Raw genomic sequence first — 21,689 nt, forward strand, 5'->3', positions numbered from 1 at the left:
AGGGGTTGCAGCATGCCGTTGAGGCCGCCCGGTATCACGGCCATGTCTGTGCGGATACCGCGCAGGCGTTCCTTAACCCTACCCGTCAAGTGACCGCGGAAGCTGTCCAAGACGAGGAGCGATCGTCGGGCCAGCATGGCGCCTGGGCGCTTCTCCCAAACGCTTTTTACCCAGTCGAGCACAAGCTCATCGTCCATCCAGCCCTTTTCTTGGGCGCGAACTACAATTCCCTTGGGGAAAACGCCTTTAGGAATCGTTTTTCTTTTCAGGATGACATAGTGGGGCAGCTTCCGCCCGTCCGCGGTGACGCACAGCATAACGGTACACCGTTGGCGCTCCGCGCCGGTTGTCTGCACGAAAACACTCTTCTTTCCTTTCAGTTCAACTGTGCAGCTCTCGGGACAGTCGAACCACACGGGGGTCTGGTCGGCGTTCGCTATCTGCGAAAATATATAGTTGTGCTCGCGACGCAGACCGATGACATACTTCTGAAAGCTGAGCACCTTGTCGGTGTAGTCGGGGGGCAGCCGCTGGCACAGCGTGGTCCTTCGCCGAAATGATAGGCCCTTGCTCTTCAGAAATCTTGGTACCCAGCCGGCACTAGCCTTGAAGTCCTCGTGCGGTATGCTTTTAGCACGCGCCAAGGCTTGTGCCCTCACGCGCAGCATGTCCGTTGTCAACGCGTAGCCGTTGTTCCACACTTCCATTGAATAGCATAGCAGCTCTTCTTCTAGCTCAGGAAATTTGCATGGCTTGCCTCGGAAAGCGCTCTTTTTGGAGCTGGTATTCTTCAACGCATCCCTTTGTCCGCACCACCGTCGGACACACTTCTCGTCCACGTCAAATTTTCTGCTCGCGGCACGCTTGCCGTGTTCGAGAGCGAACTCCACTACTTTCAGTTTAAAGCCCGCCATGTAGCTGTTGAGGTGCTTGCCCATCGTGCAACAGTGACAATGCTCGGAGGCAGTTCATGAAAAAGTTAAGAACGACAGAACACGAGAGCAACAACTATGCCGAGCGACCACGCTAACGCAACCACCAAAAAATGCATGCTTTGACAGCCAGAACAGAACAAAGTTAGACCTGGCGATACCGATGCCGATACGGATAGCGGAAGTACAGTAGCAGAAGCTCGCGGCAGAAGAAAAGATGATGATGATGACCCGCGGCCTCGGGCGCCATCTATGGGCGGCACCTCGAAGCTCCTGTGCGCATGTATTTCGAAGGCGATTCTTGTGTGTTTCCTGGAAAGTTTGGGTGCGGCCCTTACACGGATTTTTTTTTTTTTTCAAATATATTTTCTTTGGGAATACGGGGTGCGGCCCTTACACGGGTGCGGCCCTTACACGCGTTTATACGGTATTTTAGTCTAAATGCACTATCCAAGAGTTTTTCTTTCTAACAGAACAAGAATAAGAGCTGTAGCACAAATAGTTTACGAAATATCGCTCCTCTAAAATTGCAGAACCCTCAAAATTGCAGTTTTGAGAAAACGAGAAAAAACATCTCACAGTATGTACATGTAAATTATGTCAATGATTGATATGTCAACATGATCAGAAACTAGTGGAAAGTGAACTAAAGCAAAAATTAATGGCTTATGCCAATTTCAGCCTAAGTTATGCAATAGGAAACTTTTGAAAGGAAAAGTCCATTTGGGTTCCCAAGACAGATAACCTTCTCAGTAAATTTTCCCTTATGGTCATTGCATTTACCTTGGTGTCTTGTGACTCACAGGGTTCCCTTTCTAGGAAAAAAAAAAGAAATTATAGCAATAGCAAGAACAGGACTGGAGATATAAATCTTTCAAAAATGCAACACCACCAAAATTGGGGGATTGTGAGAAGCACTCAAGCCTTACAGCATATTTAATCAGGAAAGAAAATCCCAAAGACCTTCGCATGCTTTCAAAATGCACTAGGAGCATAGTCAGGGTGCATGCTGTCGCAGTGCTTTTTTTTTTCCGCTTTAGCAAAGCCAAGCGAAGCCGCCCGCTTCTTCACAGAACGCGTGTTATGGTGCAAGTCCTTTTCTTCAGCTCTCCTGGAGACAGTTGCTGGCACGTTTGCGTTGCATTCTTGCAGAATTGCTGTTGCTGTATGCTTGCAGCCGGCATTGAAGCGCAGCACAGCTTCTGCTGTGGCTGCTTCCACAGCAAACAGTGACGAGTGCCGCTCTTTGTGGATCAAGGTCTATATGATCGAGTGGAAGCTCTCGTTTGAGTTCTGGGTCTTCCCCCGACTGCATCTCCGCAGCAGGCTCTTCTCTGATAAGCGACTGTACACGGGCAAAAGAGCTTCAGCCACATCGCTTGGCAGACTGTACTTATGCTTCGGTTCGGGCTCCTCTTTTGCTTTTGCAGCGTTGTGGCGGCACCAAGACTGCTCACCAGTGGGACACAAAGTGTGATTGGGGCAGTCATCAGTAGACGTGATGTGGTAATATGTCGCCATCACGGCTTCCTGCATGGCATCCACATAATCTACATTTGACCTTAGCACTCGGCGATAATATATAGCCAGCTTGTCAACTATATCAGCTGTGAGCCTTCCTCTGCCACCGAGACTTTGTTTTCCTGCACCCTTGTGCCTCTGCAAGGGGTTACGCAAAGCTGCTCCCATACGCTTGTGCACATGGTTTATGCAATTCTCCTTGACTACTTCAACGTAGCCCCAGATTTTAGCATCTTGAAGGGCATTAAACGTGCGACTGTCCCCATCGCATAACATCGTTGTGTAGCGCATGTTGTGGCACTGTAAAGACCTCTCAAATAGAATCTTTGCCTGCCTCTACCTCCATTTGGCCAGCTTTGCAGTTGGTGTTCTTTTGGCACTGGTGGCGCGATTTCCAGAGTTCATAGCCATCAGTGTTCGGCTTTGGGCCAGCTTCGCAGCCCAGGCAAAAGTTTGATAGCACCACATAATCGAGCACAAAACCAGTGAAGAGTTCCACTGCAGCACCGACGCCTATATGTGACGAGTGCCCGCGCGTCATCCATGTGCCGTCGTAACACACGGCAATGTTCCCCCTGTGCCCAAAACACAAGTCATCATATACCTTCGCCACTGCCTGCGCGGCCTGTGCCATAGCTCCCGCGGCTGCTCGAGTAGCAGCAGGTTGCAGTGTGTTTTTCAAGTGCCGTTGAAACGTCTTGTTGTGCATGCCACACCGCGACAATCCCATCGCAAAAAAGATATCGTTCATTGCTGTCTGGCCGTTACCAGCCAACAGCATTGCTCGACTAGCAAGAATATTGAGCTCGAAAGGATTGCACTTTTTCTCGCCGTCAACCCTCCGCGAGTTCCACTCGGCTGCAATCTCACCACAGTTGTCACATAGCATGATCAGTTTCACGGCGAGGCCGTAGCTCTGGTCGCTGGTAATCAACCTCACGCATCCGCGACACGTTTTGCACTGCACGGCATCCAGAAGGACGTTCGCAATGCTGAGGTCAATTATTGCATAGGAGGCTGTTCCGTCTGCATCTGATTCTGCGGACGCACCACTTGCATCGGCGAACAGCGCGGTCTTTCGTGAGGTCGCCGGTGTCGATTCCAGTCGATCAAGTGTAGACTGCTCACGGGTACTCGCTTGAGTTGTGTCACTGTTAGTGACAGGCGCGGTGTCAATTCGTACGCAACTACAGTCGGCACGAAGAACACCGCCGTTATCCAGTGGAGACTGAGAAGCGTCGCCGCCCGCAACATGATCTTAACGCAATCCCATAGCACTGGCGCTTGCTAGTTGCACAGTATGCAACAATGTCGCGTCATTAACACGTTTTTTTCCTTTTGCACGCTTTCGCCCGAACTTGTGCACAGAGCGGTACTTCTTCGCACCTCCTGGCATGGTTCTCGCGTTGCACTAGCGTGGTTGGCAGAAAGACAAAATGGCACTGCCGGGCATCCGCTTTCCATGGCTAGCTTGCCGGAACCAACCAGACGACGCCATTTTGATCACGTGCCTAAATTGGCCAATAGCAGCGCGCGCTGCTATTTATTTTTTCTTTCGTTTTTTTTTTGGCGAAGGCGGCATGTACAGGGTTGCTGCTCGAAATAAAAAATAAGCCGAAAGCCTGCGCTTTTGAACGAGACCAAAATGGCCGCGGTAGAGCACGTAGTTTCCATGCGCCGGGCGACCGAATTTGAGTGTTGTTTGTCCACAATTTAAAGGGCAGTGGGTGTGGTACTGCATTTTTGAATCGCTATAACTTCTTAATTATGTGGGGTATAATGATGAAAATTTGCATACAGATGTGGAATGGTGCGAGGAACACGAAAATGAAAAGATCGAAAATGTGATTTTTGGGCTGATTTTCAGTGCCAAAGAGCCATGACCCCCCTTAAACTAAATATCATGTCAGGTGCGATGCTATCGACATCTGTGCGTGCTTGAACCCAGTGGATGAGTATAGGCCCCGGGTAACATTTACAAGCAGCATGTATGGCCTGGGAAACCCGTAAGGTACCACGGACTTTCTTTATACCCCTGTCACACGGGCATTTCGAGGGCCCTCGAACCGATAGTCTATCGACTCAAAGGCGATCGAGCGCTGCTACACGGGCAGTTTCAATGGCGATCGAGTCAATAGCCTATCGAGTCAACGGAGCAGCACGGAACTCCATCGAGATTTCGAGGGCCTTCGAGCGCTGCCCAAGGTTGCTAGCGTTGCTTCGAGCGGCGCCAAGCGCACTTTCGTACACAACACATTCACGGTGAAAAAACATGAACAAACATTATTCGCATAAAATTTAATGCAAGCAGCCTGTAAAACTATTTTAAAATTATATTAGACTGGTTTTAAGTGCATTAATTTTGCGTTGCAGTCTTTGCGTTGCTTGCGTACTTAACGTTGACAACATGGCGGCACCCTGCCCGCCCGCTTCACAGCGATAACAGCTTCGTCGCTAATCCCTCAAAGCAATATCGTGTTCCAAGCTGTTGTATTCGCCTTCAATTTGCCCATTCTTACCCTCGCATAAAGTTTCAAGAGGCAAATAGCTCTTGTTTTTCAGATATCAAGGCGATTTCCCTGGTCTTAAGCCTGACGAAGCAGCGCTCCGACGCAGTTGGACTGGCTTGGTTTTGGCTCGTCTTGTATTAGTGTGGCTATAGCAGTGTATGCATATGTCCGTCGCGTACGTGCAATTAAAAGGGTTTTGAACGACTTTCGCGTATGCCTGTATTTCAGCATTTAGTATACATTTATCAAATATTTTTGTTATTTTTCCAAAATCCAAAGTAGCGATTGTGGCGCCACACATCCGTGGCGTAAGACACGAGAACCATTTCAATGGCCATTGAGATTTGCCGTGTAGCAGCGGCGAGTTCGATGGCGATTGAGAATCTCGAAGACCCTCGACTCGAGGGTGATTGAAACTGGCCGTGTGACAGGGGTATTAGATGCTTCAGAGCTTCTTGTGAATGAGTAAATAGGTGCACCTAGTTAGAAGGAGGGTCGTCAGGTGAAGCTGCTATGGCATTTAAAATCGCTTGCAGGTCTAAGGGAAGAGATGATGGTGTCAGCACAGTAGGTTTGGCGGCTGTCGAGTTCAGGGTGTGTTGGGCTTATAAAAGCAGTTATCCCCCTGTTGGGGTTATGGCGGCATCTGTGTGAAGGATACAGCCATCATTTTGTGTAGAAAAAGTTGACGGTAACGGCGGAGAGGAGAACTCCGACTTCTTATGATGAGCAGGCTCGTTTGATGTAATGTCACAGTAGTCCCATTGAGGTGGTTGGGGCTCGAATGTCGGACGAAGAAAAACTTTCTGTGCTCTATTGGTCTGTCGCTGGGTTATTAAATCTTTTAGTGTGTTTAGCTGTGCATACTCCTGCAGCAGACAAATAGTAGTTGCTTGGGGTAGGCCAGTAATGGCTCACATGGCTTCGTGGTTGAGTGCTTCAAGTGTAGACCACTGTCGTTTTGTAAGTTGTTTAAACTGAGCCTGGTATAGGAGCCGAGGTTGAAAGACAGCACGAACAAGTTGACGAGCTGTATCTGAGCAGGCACCTCCAGAGCGATTGGCTATTCTGCGGATGAGGCTAAGTGTGTTTATAGCACTCTTGCGCATAGCTGACAACCAAGCCGTGCCTTTGCCTGAAGCATGACAAAATTGCCAAAACATTGGTATGTTCCACTTCAGGAAGTGCTGCATTGTCAATAGTGAGCACAAACGGAGTGGCTTTGAAAATACGGCGGCCAGCTTTATTGCCCACATGGACATAGCAGGATTTGGAGAGGTTGAGGGAGAGGCCAGTATTGGCAAGAAAGTTGTGAAGAAGACTGAGGGCATTTTGCAGGGAGCCTTGCTGCACCTGAGCTGAGCGGTTTGTGGACCAGAGAGTGATGTCGTCTCCATATGCTAGAACTTGAACATTAGGAAGGGCGGAAAGACAGTGTATCAGAGGAATGAATGCGATGTTAAATAGAGTTGGGGCTAAAACTGAGCCCTGCGGTACTCCGTGATTAGAAATGAAGTGGCCTGTGGGCTTACCATTAACGCGGATAGCAAATGTCCGTTGTGAATGAAAAGTAATAATTGCTCGACGTAGCTGCAAGGGCATGCCAAGCGATGACATAGTGTTGAGAATGGCTTCGTGAAGAATGTTGTTGTAGGCCTTCGTGATATCTGTTGCTAGGACTGTGCGAACGAGATGGCTGTAAGGTGAGCGGCGTATTATGTCATTGGCAAAGTGGTCAAGACCATCCTCTGCTCCGTATCCTGGTCGGAAACCAATTTGGTAAGACGAATATTTCTGATGATGGTCGAGCCACCAGGAGAGTCGAGTGGCAAGCAGTTTTTCATGCAGCTTACAAATAGTTTGGGTAAGAGAAATCGGTCCTAGGGCCCCAAGAGTTGTGGGTGATTTTCCAGGCTTTGGTATCGGAACTACCACTGAATGTTTCCAATCAGGTGGCATTTCACTGGATGCCCAGATTTCGTTAAAAATTCTGAGAAGTGAAGTCAATGCTTCACCGTCCAGATTCCGGAATAGGGCATAAGGTACACCGTCTTGACCAGGTGCAGTGTTAGGGCGGATGTCTTCAATGGCAGCAATAAACTCAGCCATGGTGAACGGGCATGTGATCTTACCCTCTGGCTATGTTTGGGACTCACTGGAACAGGTGCAGGTGAGCAGTCATAATTCAGAAAAAACTGACGGGCAGCTTGCAAAGCGAATTCATCTGGAGAAAGGCGAAGGGCAAGGTGAATACTCTCGGCGTAGTCTTTGACGGATGGCTTGCATTCCATGGAATCAAATACACGCCACAAGTGGCGATTGCCGACAGGAGTACTGAGTTGAGAGCACCACTCTGTCCAGCGCTTGTGCAGAAGGTGTTTAGAATACTGACGGGCTTTAGCGGTGACTCTATGAAGTTCCGTTCGTGCATTCTGATCTGACGGATGCTGAGTGACGTATACGCCCAGCTGCTTGCGCCTTGCCCAGAGATTAAGGAGATGAAAGTCAGGATTTGGTTGCATGAATGTAGAAAGGGCTGAGGCAGGAGTTACTGAGACGAGGCGACCATCCGTGCGAAGACTGTCCCAAGACGTGAAATGGATCTTGAGGCGAATTTTACATAAAGTACTTGAGACAAAGTCAATTAGAATGGGGAAGTGATCACTGCCCCAGGTGTCTGCTTCGCAAGACCAGTGAGGATTGGGACCCAGCCACCACGTAAGGTCCGGAGTTGACGGAGGAGCACGTGGGCGGGTATAATTAGAGGAGTCTGTAAATGACTGGTAAAAAAACGGGTCGTAAATCTAATCTCCACGTTTAGAGTTATGGGTGTATCCCCAGATTGTATGTGGCCCATTAAAATCTCCTCCAACTAGTATGGGTACTCCTGGGTAACAGTTGCGCAGATGTGTAGGCCATCCAATGTTGAGTACAGAGGTTTGGGGCCGACCATAAAAAGAGACCAATAATACTGGAGTGCGTTGCGGCTTAGTGAGAATGGCAATTACTTCTTGACGGGTGTTGCACCAACGAGATAGGTCGACGGGAGAATGTGGTGTCGAACAATGAGCATATATAGCTGCTTTACCAGGAGCAAGACCAGTGCGGCGGTTGGGTATTGATGGATTGTGACATGCACAATAACCAGAGAAAGAAAGGGTGGCATTATGCTCCTGGAGAAGGAAAGCCCAGGCAGAGAGTTTGCCTTCTTGAATACGCAGCTTCAATTCAGGGAGCTTATTAGTAAGACCCCGACAGTTCCATTGTATGGCATGGGAAGTAGTTTTAGTGGCCATTCGCTTGCAAAACAGATGCAATCATCTGAGGGAGTTGCTGCAACAGGATAATGAGGGATGGCATTGAAGATGTTGTTACAGATTGCTCGGATTGTTCATATTTTGAGCCTGAACGATTGTGTACATTGGATAAAGGAGGCACTTGGCAAACAGGCTGAACTGGCGGTAGATGCATACGTCGGCAAAGCTGGTCAAGTCGTTGGCGAACGTTGGCGATCGCGTCATCGATGGCAGAGATCTCATCAGACATAGAGGAGGTTATTGGAGGCAATTCATCTTTTTTCTGCTGGGTACAGAAACCTGGCTTTAAAACAGAGGCATAGGAAGGGCAGATACTAGAAGGTGAAGGCAAAGATGCTGGCGGTTTTTCAGTATCATCTCATCTGTGTCTGTCGACAGAGCAGCAAAACGGTTGGAGATCTTGACTCCAGCCTGAGTAGGCGCAGTCACCAGACGACGTTCCTTTCGAGGGCATTTAGAATAAGTGATGTCATGGTCATTTGTCTTACAAAATGGGCACCTCAATGAGGGAAGACCGTCTGCTGGTGGTTTTGGCAGAGTGTCTTGGGATGCGGGGCACAACTCTTTGATGTGACCTTGTCTCAGGCACCAATAACGGAAGACTGGTGCAGGACGGAAAGGTTTCGGATGAACAATTCGTTCATTGTAGAAGAATCGGGTAGGAAGTTCTAACGGCCCCACTAGCAGGAGAAGAAATGTGCCTCGGTTGCCTAGTCGGCGGGCATTAAGCACGAAGTGGGTGTCGGAGTAGAGATCCATCATCACTTCTTTCGGAGGCGCATTAGCTTCCAGGTCATAAATGACAAATCTTTGCAAGCCGGGTCCAGATGCTAGATAGGCCTGCACAGGAACATACTGCGACTCGCTGCTATATAATTTGTCAATGCCACAGATCTTTTCAGCATTGGCAAGTGACGCTACTTGGGCAGTGATGGAGTTGGAGAGAAGGTGGTACAGTTAAACCTGGATGTAACGAACCTCTATGTAACGAATTCCTGGATTTAACGAAATTTTTGAATTCCCTAACGCCGCCCCCATTGAAGCCCATGTATTTTCGACCTTGATGTAACGAAAACGTTGCGGCAGTTAACCTTGATGTAACGAACTCGCAAAGCTGATCAGTCATTACTTTTTGCACTTTTAAGGAAAATTCGACCAAATAAATGCACTATATTAGTGAATATTAGTATTGTACGGAGCCAACAGCTACACGAACGCCTGGGATCACCGCGACCAAGCGAACTTAGCGATGATGATGATAGCGACGGTTAGCGCGCGGCTAGCGCCGCCCCGTGCCCAACGTAGCAGCCTGTTCAGGCTTTGCTTGTGTAGCGTGGCACCAGGTGGCGTTTGTAGCGGCGGTTGATTTCTTTTGTTGCATTTTTTATGTATGGATTTGAAAAAAAGCATTTTTATTTTGTGATTTCCATATGTTTCAATGGCTTAGACACAGTTATGTGCAAGAATTCACTTTAAAAGCAACGCTGATGGCCGGTTCTTTCATTACCAGGGCGAAGGAAGGAGAGGGGGGAAAGGAGGACGAGACCGACGGGACGACGCGTTGCATTCGCCATTTTGCGTTTGTCCTGCGTCTGTGCGTGTCAGCTGTGCTCTCGTGCTGGTTCGTTTGACTTGTTTTGGAGGTGCTAGGCCTGCCGTCGGCGTGTAGTCGTGCGTCTCCGCTTGTAACTGCGTCGTCGGTTGGTCATGATGAGTTCTGCTAGTTCTACTGCCAGAAAACGAAAAGTTTTGTCTTTCGAAGACAAACTTGCAATTTTAAATGCAGTCGCCGCGGGCGAGAAGAAGAAGGACATTGCCGCCCGTTTCAGCATTCCAGCGAGCACCCTATCAACGATTTTGAGTGCGGAACACAACATCAGAAACGCAGTGGAGTCGGGAACAAGCTCGAAGAAAAAAAGCCTGAAGACGTCGACATATGCTGATGTGGACAAGGCAGTGTTCACGTGGTTTTTGGACACGCGAGCCAGAAATGTGCCCATTAGTGGCGCGATTTTGCAACAGAAGGCAAAGGACTTTGCGTGTATCTTGGGCCATGACGATTTCAAGGCAAGCAACGGGTGGCTGCAGGGATTCAAGAGCCGACACGGTGTCGTCGGGAGAGTAATCAGCGGCGAATCTGCCTCCGCAGACAGCGATGCTGCTGCTTCATGGGTGGCTGACAAGCTGCCTGGAATACTGAGTCGCTTCGAGGCGGCCGATGTCTACAATGCCGACGAGACAGCTCTATTTTATCAAATGCTTCCGGGCCGCACGCTAGCACTAAAAGGCGATGACTGCCGCGGCGGAAAGCAGAGCAAGCTCCGCATAACGATTCTGCTGTGCGCCAACCTCGACGGCACAGACAAGCGAGTCCCGCTGGTTGTCGGCAAAAGTGCCCGTCCCAGGTGTTTTAAGGGAACGAAGCGTATGCCCGTCAAGTATGTGGCGAACTCCAAGGCGTGGATGACTCGGCCAATATTTTCAGAATGGTTAACGGAATTTAACCAGGACATCAAGCGGCAAGGCCGTCAAGTTTGCCTACTGCTGGATAATTGCTCGGCGCACCACGTCGAAGGCCTGCAGCTCTCGAACATCGAACTGCACTACTTCCCGGCCAACTGCACGTCCCTAATACAACCCCTTGACAAAGGGGTCATTAACAGTTTTAAATGCTGTTACCGACGCCGACTAATCCAGAAGATTCTTCTCGACATCCGGCTGGAACGGGAGATGAAGATTGATATTTATCAAGCAGTCGAGATGCTTGCTGCCTCCTGGCAAGAGGTCAGGGCAGAAGTTATTAGGAATTGCTTTTTAAAGGCCGGAATAGTAGCAAGAAACGCACAGGCTGGTGCCGATGACGAGGAAGACGTTTCTACTCCGTCCGATGTGGCTGAAGCGTGGAACGAGCTACGCACTAACGGTGGTGTACCCGACGACGTTGAACTGGATGACTTTTTGTTTGCCGACAACGCCGCCGTGGCTACAGAGGAAATGACTGATGCAGCACTGGCTGAAAGCGTGCAAGATGATCGTGATGATGGTGCTTGCGATGCAGATCCGTGTGACGTGCCTACTGCAAAGGAGGTGATGAACGCAATGGACGTTATGCGCCGTTTCGTCGGCTCGCGCGACGATGAAGGAGCTCTACATGATTTAGCTTCTTTGGAGCGGCGTGTCCTGCCTGCACTTGTGCCGAAGAAGCAGGCAGCAATTACGCAATTTTTCAGTGTAAAATAACGCCGCCTCTCCTCTTCTCTCAAAGCTCCTTTGGAAGCTTTTTTTTTCAACGGTCCCTCTCGGGGCCACTAATCGCGCTTCGGCAGAGCACGCAGGCACGATGATTCCCGCTGTCTCTCGCTCGAGTTCCTCTCTCTACACCAAGTCGCCTATGCGCAGACACATGGTGCAGTCGTTTCGCGCCACGCACTTCCACGTGCGCGGCGACGTAAGAACAGTTGTGTCACGTCATAAAAACAATTGACGAGCCTTCACGCGAAACCTGCATGTAACGAAAACCTGCATGTAACGAAAAATCGGGAGCTTTTTTCAACTTCGTTATATCCAGGTTTAACTGTAAATAAAACCGTAGTACCCTGAGATGCCCAGTGCATGGTCAATCAGCTGCTGCACCGATCTTGAAGGAACTGACGTTACGTCGTATTGCGAGGTAGGCTTAACGTGCACTCTGAAGGAGCGATCAAGGTCCGGGAGTGAATATTTCGACGGTGTCGTCTTTGAAGGGGTAGGATCGGTTGGAGTGGCCTTTACGTTTTTAGCAGCCGGTTCAATGCTGTCATCAGAAACAGTCCGAATAGGGATAGGCACAGAAATAGGCAAGGCGGTAGGGGTTAACGGTGGTTCGTCCCATGCAAGTGAGGACGGCGACTTGAGCAACGATGAAATACCGGGTGCAGGAGGAGCTGAGGTGCTGAGGAGACATCCTTGAGGTGGAACGGTAGGCGAAATGGCAGGTGCATTGATAGCAGGATGTGATCTTTCTATGTCATAATTACTGTACATGTCCATTGGCCAGGCTGACGTAGGCCTGTGCATTCCACGGAACCAACGTCGGCATCGTGAAGGCAGTGTCGGAGGGTCCGTCCCGAGATATTGTGGTGTTCGTGGGATCTTCAGGCAGCGTGAAGAGATGACACTATGGCCGGAAAGGTAAACACAGCACATAAAAGCACAGAAGTAGCTGATCGGTACACACAGGGCGACCGCCCAATTTGGTCTTCGTCGTCTTCCCTCCAAGCAGGTGACTTCCGGCACACTTTTTGATGTGCAGCTCGGGTAGCGAGGGCCTCTCCCGAGTTTTCCTTCCTCCATGTTCGCGCATCATGTCGGTTGCATCAAAAGGTTGCATTGTGTCAGTCAAGCCTGAAGCGGGCTGAAGAAGTCATATCTTCTGGGTTGAAGAACAAAAGCTTGGAGCAGGTCCAACGAGGTCAAGCTTTGTTGGAACAAGGGAATTTCAGCCTTGTTGATTCACTTTGCGAGTTTGATGAATTCGTAAAAAATTCCAAGAAGCGTTGAGATAGTGCCAACATGAAAAAAGGATGTTCAAGTGAACTTGTCCTTTGGACTTTTAGTCAAGCGTGCTTGGCTGAACTTACGTGTGAGACAGTGCCAGCATTAATAATGTTTTGTCACTCTTTTTTGTGATCATCTTTCTTCTGTTTTTTTTCTTCCTAGCTACACAAGGCTGAACCTGATTGCGTTAGTAACAAGCTCTTCTTGGTGATTCCTTTATTCCATGTGTGCTGCTCCCTGGTTGCTCCAGAATGATTATTTTTCTGCACCAAAAATTGCTCCAGAACTTGAAATGGCTGGACAACCACTGCTCTTGCAAAGTGAACTCCTAGTACAGACACTGCTGCCGTGGTGTGACAGCGGAACAGAAAGACGTATCGCTGGCGTCTTCATGCTGCATGCCGCAAAACATCTTTAAAGAGTCAGGACAGCTATATTTCTGGCGAGTTGTCCAAATCATCGTTTCTGAGGTGCATGTGATGTTTACTTCACGCGCAGGGACGGGAGCGCACGCACACTTCGATGCCAAAAAGCCCAACCGCACGCGGTCTCAGAACTAATTCTTGCAGAACGAGAACGGACATTTTTATAACACGCGGACAAAATAACGCCAGAGTAGTGGACGCGTTTATTACGCGAGTGCATCACTTGTGTGAGATTTTCGGTTATACAACGCCCAGATTTATACGACGGTTTCACATGGTCTGCTGTATGTACTAGTGGGACGTGGCGTGTGAGCAGTTGTAATGGAAGATACGCCCTCACACCATGAGATGGCATCATGAGTCCCGTAGGCCACTAGCTGCTTCAAACAGCATCACATTATTTTAAAATAATGGCGACAAGGTAGTGCACTTGGAGCTCCCAACATTTTGTGTAATTTCCTCTTCACTGCTCGCCACTATGCACAGAAGCAGCCATTAGTCACATTTTTCTTTTTTTTTTCATAATTTGCTATTATGGATGACTCTGCTTATGGACAGTAGTTTCTAGGGAACCAAAGTGCACATACTAACAGGGCACAGCTGTATAGCAACAATCTATTGTGGTCATTGTAATGCAGGCAGAATATTGAAATGGAAAATGCTGCAGTGTTATCATTAAAGTACTATACCGTACTTAGTACCATCTGTTCTTATCACTTATGCTGTGCAGTGCTGTAGCTGAGTCATAGTGACTACACTTCTTGCTCAAGGAAGGCTTACTGGGCAGGGAAAACCATTTTCATCATAGCCTTGAGCTTATGATTGTCTTGGGCCAGCAATCTTACCTACAGTTTATGGTTCTCACACCAATGTCTGCTTTGGCCCCCTTTTGACACTTAACTGATGGTCTGTTCAGAGTTTTCATGAAAAGCATTATGGCATGCATCATAGTTTGAGTGCCGGTAGGTTACCGTGGACTTGAGAAGTTAATTCATTCGCTGAGCTTTGGTGCACAGCTGATTAGTACATTTCCCGAAGTAGTCATTTCAAGGATTCATGCTGTGCAGGTTTGTTTTCATTGGTACTGTGCTTTCTTCCCCACACAACCTGCACAAACGCTTCTTAAAGCCGTAGCGTATTCGCTTAAATGAAAGCAGTTATTTTAGATAGGAACACACGGGTGAATTCACTTTGTCTGCATAATGATAGTTGGGCTGATTTACTTAGTGCTTAGATAAGAAGAGGAAGGAAATCATAGTTCAAGGTGCATCATTTCAGCACTGCAATACAGCACAAAAGAGCTGTAAATAAATCTTTGCGTCGACACTGCAGCTTGCCATTAGGTCATTGCTTAATATTTTTAATGTTTGGATTCTCCCATTCTCAGCAGAGTTCCCTCAGCTTGGTAATGCTCTTTGATGCTTCAGTCCACACTCGAAAGAGACTTGGCAGTCTTGACTGCTGGTTCATATCTTTTAAAACTACATCTATGCAGTCATGTTGGGACGATTTCTAATAGCGATAGAGGAGTGTATAGTTTCTTATGGTCCACTGCCCTCATCTTTCTGCATCCAAATTTTTTGTGCAGATTGAAGGCTGGCTTCACCTTCGGGCAGCGGCCGAGCCAGGTGCCACGCCGGGAACTTCTCGTCGCCGACGCCCCCATGAAGCTGACCGCAGAAAGCAACCACGTTGCCCGCGGCCGGCGGATGTTTCCCTTTGGCGTCGAGCGACAGGGAGCCGCCTGGCCGATGCTTGACTCCGGCCCCCGCACGGCAGTGGAGCAGCCTCTCTCCTCGACATCATCACACAACTTCCCCTACTCTCTCCCCTCCCCCATTCATCCCTCGGCTAGGAGGCACCTCCTTCCAGGGCCTGCAAGTGTAAAGGACAGTGCACACAAGTTGTGTTTCGAGTGTTGCAAGTCACTAGCTTTCCATCTTGTTTTCAATTGTTGCCATACTTGTTTCTTTTTTTCAATAAAAAGGTAATCTCGGATGGCCTCTGTCATCGTGCATTATGTTCCCACATCAGTTTTGCAGCATTAGCTCTTAGTAGGGTGGCAGGTGCAGCCACGTGGCCTGACAAGAAATGAAGCCGGGCGCTGTTATTACGTCAGCATCACGTGGTCAGTCGCTCACTATCGTGGTAAAAATGTGGCACGCTGGATCAGGAAGTCCGCGCCCGCAAAGCCGGCTGAGCTAAGGTCAGGTGAACTGCGATGATGCTGCTGGGGCGTAGTTAACGGGCAACCCGTTCGGTTTTGTGTGTACAGCCAGCGACCGCTGCTACTCATGTACACTTAACCTTTGTGCTCATCATAGGGAAGCTAGCGCTTAAATGCCTGCATCATTGATCATCGCCTGGTACTATAAGCTTGAACCACAAAGCAGTGCTTGCCCGGCGTCATGTCATAGTCTGTAAAGCTCCTTCATGACGCCCACTCTCCGTTTTTTTTAAATACCACAATAGTGCCTGGAATATTAGGCACTATGGACCTCCTTCACCCCGCGACGTCACGAAAATGCGGTGGCGCTGATGTTAGCAGCGACTTTCGCATGGTAGGCAAAACAGGTTCCGCTTGCCCGTGCCTACCGCAGCTACCGCAGTTACCGGCGGCTGCTTCAAGCCTGTGCACTGCAGAAGCAGCATATATTGACCAGCTGCGTCACTGCTGGATCTGCGTAGTAGCATAAAAAATATTAAATTAGCCTCGATAGGTTTCTCGCGCATAAATGCCGCATTCGGAAACTGGCTAACAGGCATTGGGCCACGGTAGTAAAGCGCGAAGTCTGGGAGTCGATAGGCACTGCCACTCAATGCACTTAATGCATGCAAGTTACTGCGTTCATTCACCTGAACTTCAGGATAGTAGGCTGATAATTGCTCAAGGAAAAAAAAAACATGTAGCTGCACACGTACTTATCACCTTGAGCCGGAGTGTACGGGGCGCCGACAGGTTCACTCGCCCCCAAGGAATGCGTTTTTTTGTTAATAGCACACCATGTTTAAATGGCGCGTTTTGCGACATTTAATAGTTACTTGAAACTGTTTCTTGATATGACGACGTAATTATTTCATTCGAGTAGAAAGAAGTCTGGTAAGTTGTGTCAATCTTGCGCGGTCGCGTTGGTGTGCTTAGAATAGCGTACCTTAAGTGTGCTAAACGCCATATGCTTTTTCATTGCATCATGCATGTGTCATGTTTCATGAGGTAATACATGATCGCGAAGCTTGTTTGGAAAGAAGCAGCCGCAGGCGTGCAACTAACAGACACGTGGCGAGATTGAGGGGACGCGGCATGAAAAGTGTTTTCGTTATTCATGCATGCGATATGTAACTAAACTTGGTGCAAATATGAAATTCCTACGCTAGTTTCAGTCATTCCTTTTATTTATAGCTATACCTGGCGCAGTTCTGGGTAATTATAATTAACACCGTCGTCAAGTCCCCCCAAGCTAGGTCTCAAATAATTGAGTAGATTGTGCGCAGTTTTTTTTATGCCAGCGTGTGCATAAAGCCCTGTTCTGTATGATGACGCGATTAGTTGTTTTTCTATATGATCAGTACTTATTCATGAATAGTTACATGAAAACGTTTCTTACAAAAAATAACTAACAATACTGCACGTGTAGGGAAGAAATCGAGAGATTTATTACGCTCCTCAACGTCTCAGGAATAGTTTGCGACAAATGGAATCATTTGATTTTCATGCGAATTACGAAGGTGAGTGATCCAGTCGCAGAAAATGTGAGAGGTCAGAAAACGAACCTTAAAGTTTATTCCCTCGTTTATGGCATCTTCGCTTTCTCTTTGGTCAAAGAAATGCGGCATTGAAATCAAAGAAATTACCTCACAATTTTTGACGACCACACTTCTAAAAAGCGTAATTTATAAATTTGTACTCAATATTTTGCTATAATTTTTCGTCACGAAACTAGACTTCAGGGCTAGGAAAGGAAATAATTCTAGAAATCAAAAATTTTCACCAAATCGACCAGCTTAACAAGAGGACAAGTCGGCCTGGCTGGTGCGTGGTCATGCGGCTAAAAACAGCGCTAAGCGAGACAGGAGATCGGGGACACGACTCGGTCCCCACTTTTCGCGCAGCGCGACACGTACGTATGTCAGCAGACGATGAGCGCATGTCTGCTCCGGCGAAACAACGCCAGCACTTCCCCTCACTACTGTCCCGAAGTAAAATCATTTCGGCTAGTGTAGAGTGTCAAAACTTGTTTTATTCAATGCCTAGCGCGTAAATAAACGGCAGGAACGGTTTCTACATGTTTACTACTAACCATATATACAATACACAGTGGCAAACTATTTCTCTTTATAGGCCGCACGTGGACAACGCGAGCTCGTGTACTTCGACAAATTACTAAGTTGGAAGCATCGACCATTGCTGTGATTCGCAGAAACCGGAAACGCGCCTACAAGCCTTGAAAACCCGCGCACAACACCTATCCGCGACGCCACTCCCCGACCTTTTGCCTACCACGAGCTCGCTAGCGACTGCAGCGCCACCTCGTTTGTTTACAAACATGCAGGAGGCCCATAGTACCACCAATACTTGAAGCGCAGCGCCACCTTTTTTTTGCTTCCGAAGATTGCTGAAGATTACTTTTCTGGTTCAGTTTTCCAGTTTTTGCCGGAAGTAGACGTCCATTTTGTTTCTGCATGTATTCATGCATCTGTGCCTTGGCTCGCCTCTGCGTCAGCAGTTGAGCAAATTTCGGGTTATCTCGCTCTATTTCCCGCATAGTCCTTGCTGAAGATTACTTTTCTGGTTCAGTTTTCCAGTTTTTGCCGGAAGTAGACGTCCATTTTGTTTCTGCATGTATTCATGCATCTGTGCCTTGGCTCGCCTCTGCGTCAGCAGTTGAGCAAATTTCGGGTTATCCCGCTCTATTTCCCGCATAGTCCATCAACACCCAGGATCAGTCCAGGACCTTCTCGAATCTCAGTACCGCTTCCCCCGACACTCCCCTCCCCACCTGTAGGTGGTGCCAACCCTGCCCTTAATTAGGAGATTTCGGAGGCTGAGGTAAGATTCACTCTCACTCAGCTCCACCTTTACTCTGCCCTGGGACTGGACAGCATTTCCAACAAAACTCTCCGTAATTTGATGACCCGTCCATTGAGGCTCTCACTGCCTTTATGAATGATTGCTGGACACAGGGTGAAATCCCGGCTGCATGCAAACGTGCACGCAAGACTTTCATATTGAAGCCCAGGAAACGACTAGCTCTCGAGCACGTCCACCCAATCTCCCTCACTTCCTGTGCTGGGGAACTGATGGAGCACGTCATTCTCAACCGTCTTCACCATTGTGTTGAAGATCACTATCTCCTACCTCGCACCATATGATTGGCTTCCGCTCAAATCTCTTCACGCAAGACATTATGCTCCAGCTCTCTCTCGAGAGCTACTGTGCCGCTCTACCAGAGCAGACACAAAGGCTATCCTAAGGCTTGATCTTTGACAGCGTCTCGTCTCGCATGGAGCTATTCTCGCTAACCTCTTCCTGCTAAATCCTGGTCAACTTACCTACGAGTATATACACACTTTCCTCTCTGGTCGTACAGCTGAACTTAGCTTTGGCTCTCCTCCCAGACCCAATAACCCTCGGTAGCAATGGCACCCCCAAGGATCCCCCTTTTTGTTGCGAGAGCAACACTACGCCAGCCGCTTCGCGTGATCGCACTTTCCGCCGTGGTCGCCCTTTACCTTGAGCCGTTGCCTAGCAACCGCCAGACGACGCCGCTGACCTCACCAGCTGTGAGCATGCACACGACTTCATAGCAGAGCCGCCTCGCCCGCGCGGTGAACCGAGTAGCAGCAGCTGTGCGCATGCGCCGTTGAAGGAGAGAAGGTGTGTGTGTGTATATATATATATATATATATATATATATATATATATATATATATATATATATATATATATATATATATATATATATATATATATAGCGGCGGACGTCCGCCGCTATGGATGAGGGTGGCGCCGGTGAACACTTTCAAGGTTCGCTTACACCAATTAAACATAAATACCCACGAGAGCAGCAGATTGGACAGCCGTCGTCGTAGCTCAGTTGGTAAGAGCACCGGACGCGATATTCGGAGGTCGTGGGTTCGGTTCCCACCGGCGGCATGGTTGTTTTTTCTGCTGCTAATTTTCTGTAGGCGATTGATTAATATAAGTATTATTAACCCAGTGATTAGCACTACACATTTAAAATCTAATGATAATAAAGATTCCCCTATGCACCTTGGTTTCGGTGACTGTTGGCTCCCTTCATAAGTTTTTCAAAAACGAGTCCCTCATCTCCTTAACCTTCTCCGCTATATATATATATATATATATATATATATATATATATATATATATATATATATATATATATATATATATATATATATATATACACACGGTCTATCGGAGCCAGGCTTCGCCCTCGGAATGTAACGAGGAGGCAGCGAGCCGAAGAGGAGCGTGCTGAACGTCTCGAGCCTGTAGCTCTCGCTACATACCAGGTTTAACCAGAGCTAAACCGCAGCCATTTTTTTTTCGATTTCGCCTTGCTCACGCTACCCCCTAAATTAGACACTACCTCGCGGCTATCCCATAACTTATACGCAGATGACATCACCTTCTGGGTTTCAACAAGCAACGATGCTAAAGTTGAATCCGCACTTCAACATGCAGTGGATGTCATTGAGCGCCACGTAGTCGGAGCCAACCTCTCGTGCTTCCCTTAGAAGTCCGAGCTGTTGCTCATCAGAGGTCAACCCGGCCTCCATGGTCATCCTCCCATCTGCGTTACTGCTAGAGTCCAACCCATAGGCGAAGTATCCACCAATAGGTTATTGGGGCTTCTAATCCAGAGCAATGGGAAAAACACCGACACACTGATTAACTCACAGTCTCTGTCTCGCAGGCCGTTCGTCTAATTCGTCGCATTGCTAACAAACAGAGGCATGCGGAAGGCTGACCTCCGACGTCTTGTTCAGGTGCTATCAGCCGCCTAACATATACCTCCCTTACCTCTACCTTAGCTGCCAGGAACGGGCCCGCGTTGACTGCCTTATTAGACAGGCATACAAGGCGGCTCTTCATCTCTCCCACTGGACCCCCACCTATAAACTACTGGCATTAGGGATCTACAATACTGTGACGGAGCTCTCGGAAGCTCATCTCACCTCTCATTACGTCTCACCCAAAACCCCCATGGAACGTCGCATATACTCGACAAGCTTGGAATAAGCTTCTAAATGACCGTCGCCGATATGGCCCAGCTTTCGTGCCATATCCACGGTAACCTTATTGTTAACCCTCTACCTAAAAAAAATGCGCCCGGAGTATCGTGTCGTTCGCCGCAAGGGCAGGGCTAAAGTCTCTGCACAAAATGTATTTGACAGATCGGACAGTGGTCTACGTCAACGCCGCCGGTATAGTCAACCATTAAGGACGGCCGTTGGTTGCGTGCTCCATTCCGGTCATATCGTCTGAAGAGGCCGAGGAGGTGGCCATAGCCTTGGCGGCGGTCTCCACCTCTGCAGAATCCATTTTCAGCGACTCTAAATAATAATAATAATAATAATAATAATAATAATAATAATAATAATAATAATAATAATAATAATAATAATCATAATAATAATTGGTTTTGGGGGGAAAGGAAATGGCGCAGTATCTGTCTCATATATCGTTGGACACCTGAACCGTGCAGTTCGTAATTTCGCCAAAGGCCGGGCCTCCCCTGACAACCTATCTCTCCTCATTCCACCAATCTCCAACTACGCCCGATCCAATAAATCTGGGTCCCTGCACACTCATACCATACAGGGAACGATGCGGCGCACAATCATGCCCGAGGATTCGTCGACCGGATGCAGTGTCGCCCGTCCGCAGAGAGATCGTATGGTTACATTTTACGATATCACTATGCACTACCGCTTAGGTAGACTTCTGAATCCCCCTGCACATATTTCTCTGAAGAGTATCGCACACATATCGCAACCGAAACGATACGGCACACGCCAAGGCGCGCGAGCTCGCGAACCGCGCCGGCGACCGTCGTCCATGGGACAGCACCAAAGACTGTTTGACCAGCTGCAACGAAATTACCAAGGCTCTCTGCCTGGCCCGCCGAACCTTCCCGCCGCCCAACGACAAGCTGGACAGGGCGCACGCGGTGGCCCTCAGACAACTGCAGGCGCTCACGTACCCTAACCCGGCACAATACCACAGACTCTACCCTGGAACATACCCGACAAATATATGCAAGTAACACGGTGGTTTGGGCTAGTTGGTTGCAGTTCATAATGGAGACAAGTTTCGCAGCATGAATAAAACGCACACAGAAGACAAGGAACAAACAAGACAGGACTGTGCTGCACTTCCAACTCCAACTGAGTTCCAACTGCACTTCCAGCTGAATAAAA

General features: G+C 48.4%; 1 protein-coding gene and 1 pseudogene across 1 annotated transcript in view; one reads left to right on the forward strand and one right to left on the reverse strand.

Annotated features, from left to right (window-relative positions):
• Positions 1 to 15,239, forward strand: part of SelT (selenoprotein T) — a 33,246-nt gene extending 18,007 nt beyond the window's left edge. The window contains exon 5 of the mRNA XM_077657382.1: positions 14,830 to 15,239. The gene's annotated coding sequence lies outside the window, so the exon portion shown is untranslated. The remainder of the gene's footprint in view (positions 1 to 14,829) is intronic.
• On the reverse strand, positions 1,468 to 4,692 carry LOC144124596 (uncharacterized; annotated as a pseudogene).
• Positions 15,240 to 21,689: the final 6,450 nt, after the last annotated feature.

This window comes from Amblyomma americanum, chromosome 3 (genome assembly GCF_052857255.1).
Source record: "Amblyomma americanum isolate KBUSLIRL-KWMA chromosome 3, ASM5285725v1, whole genome shotgun sequence".
NCBI lineage: Eukaryota > Metazoa > Arthropoda > Arachnida > Ixodida > Ixodidae > Amblyomma > Amblyomma americanum.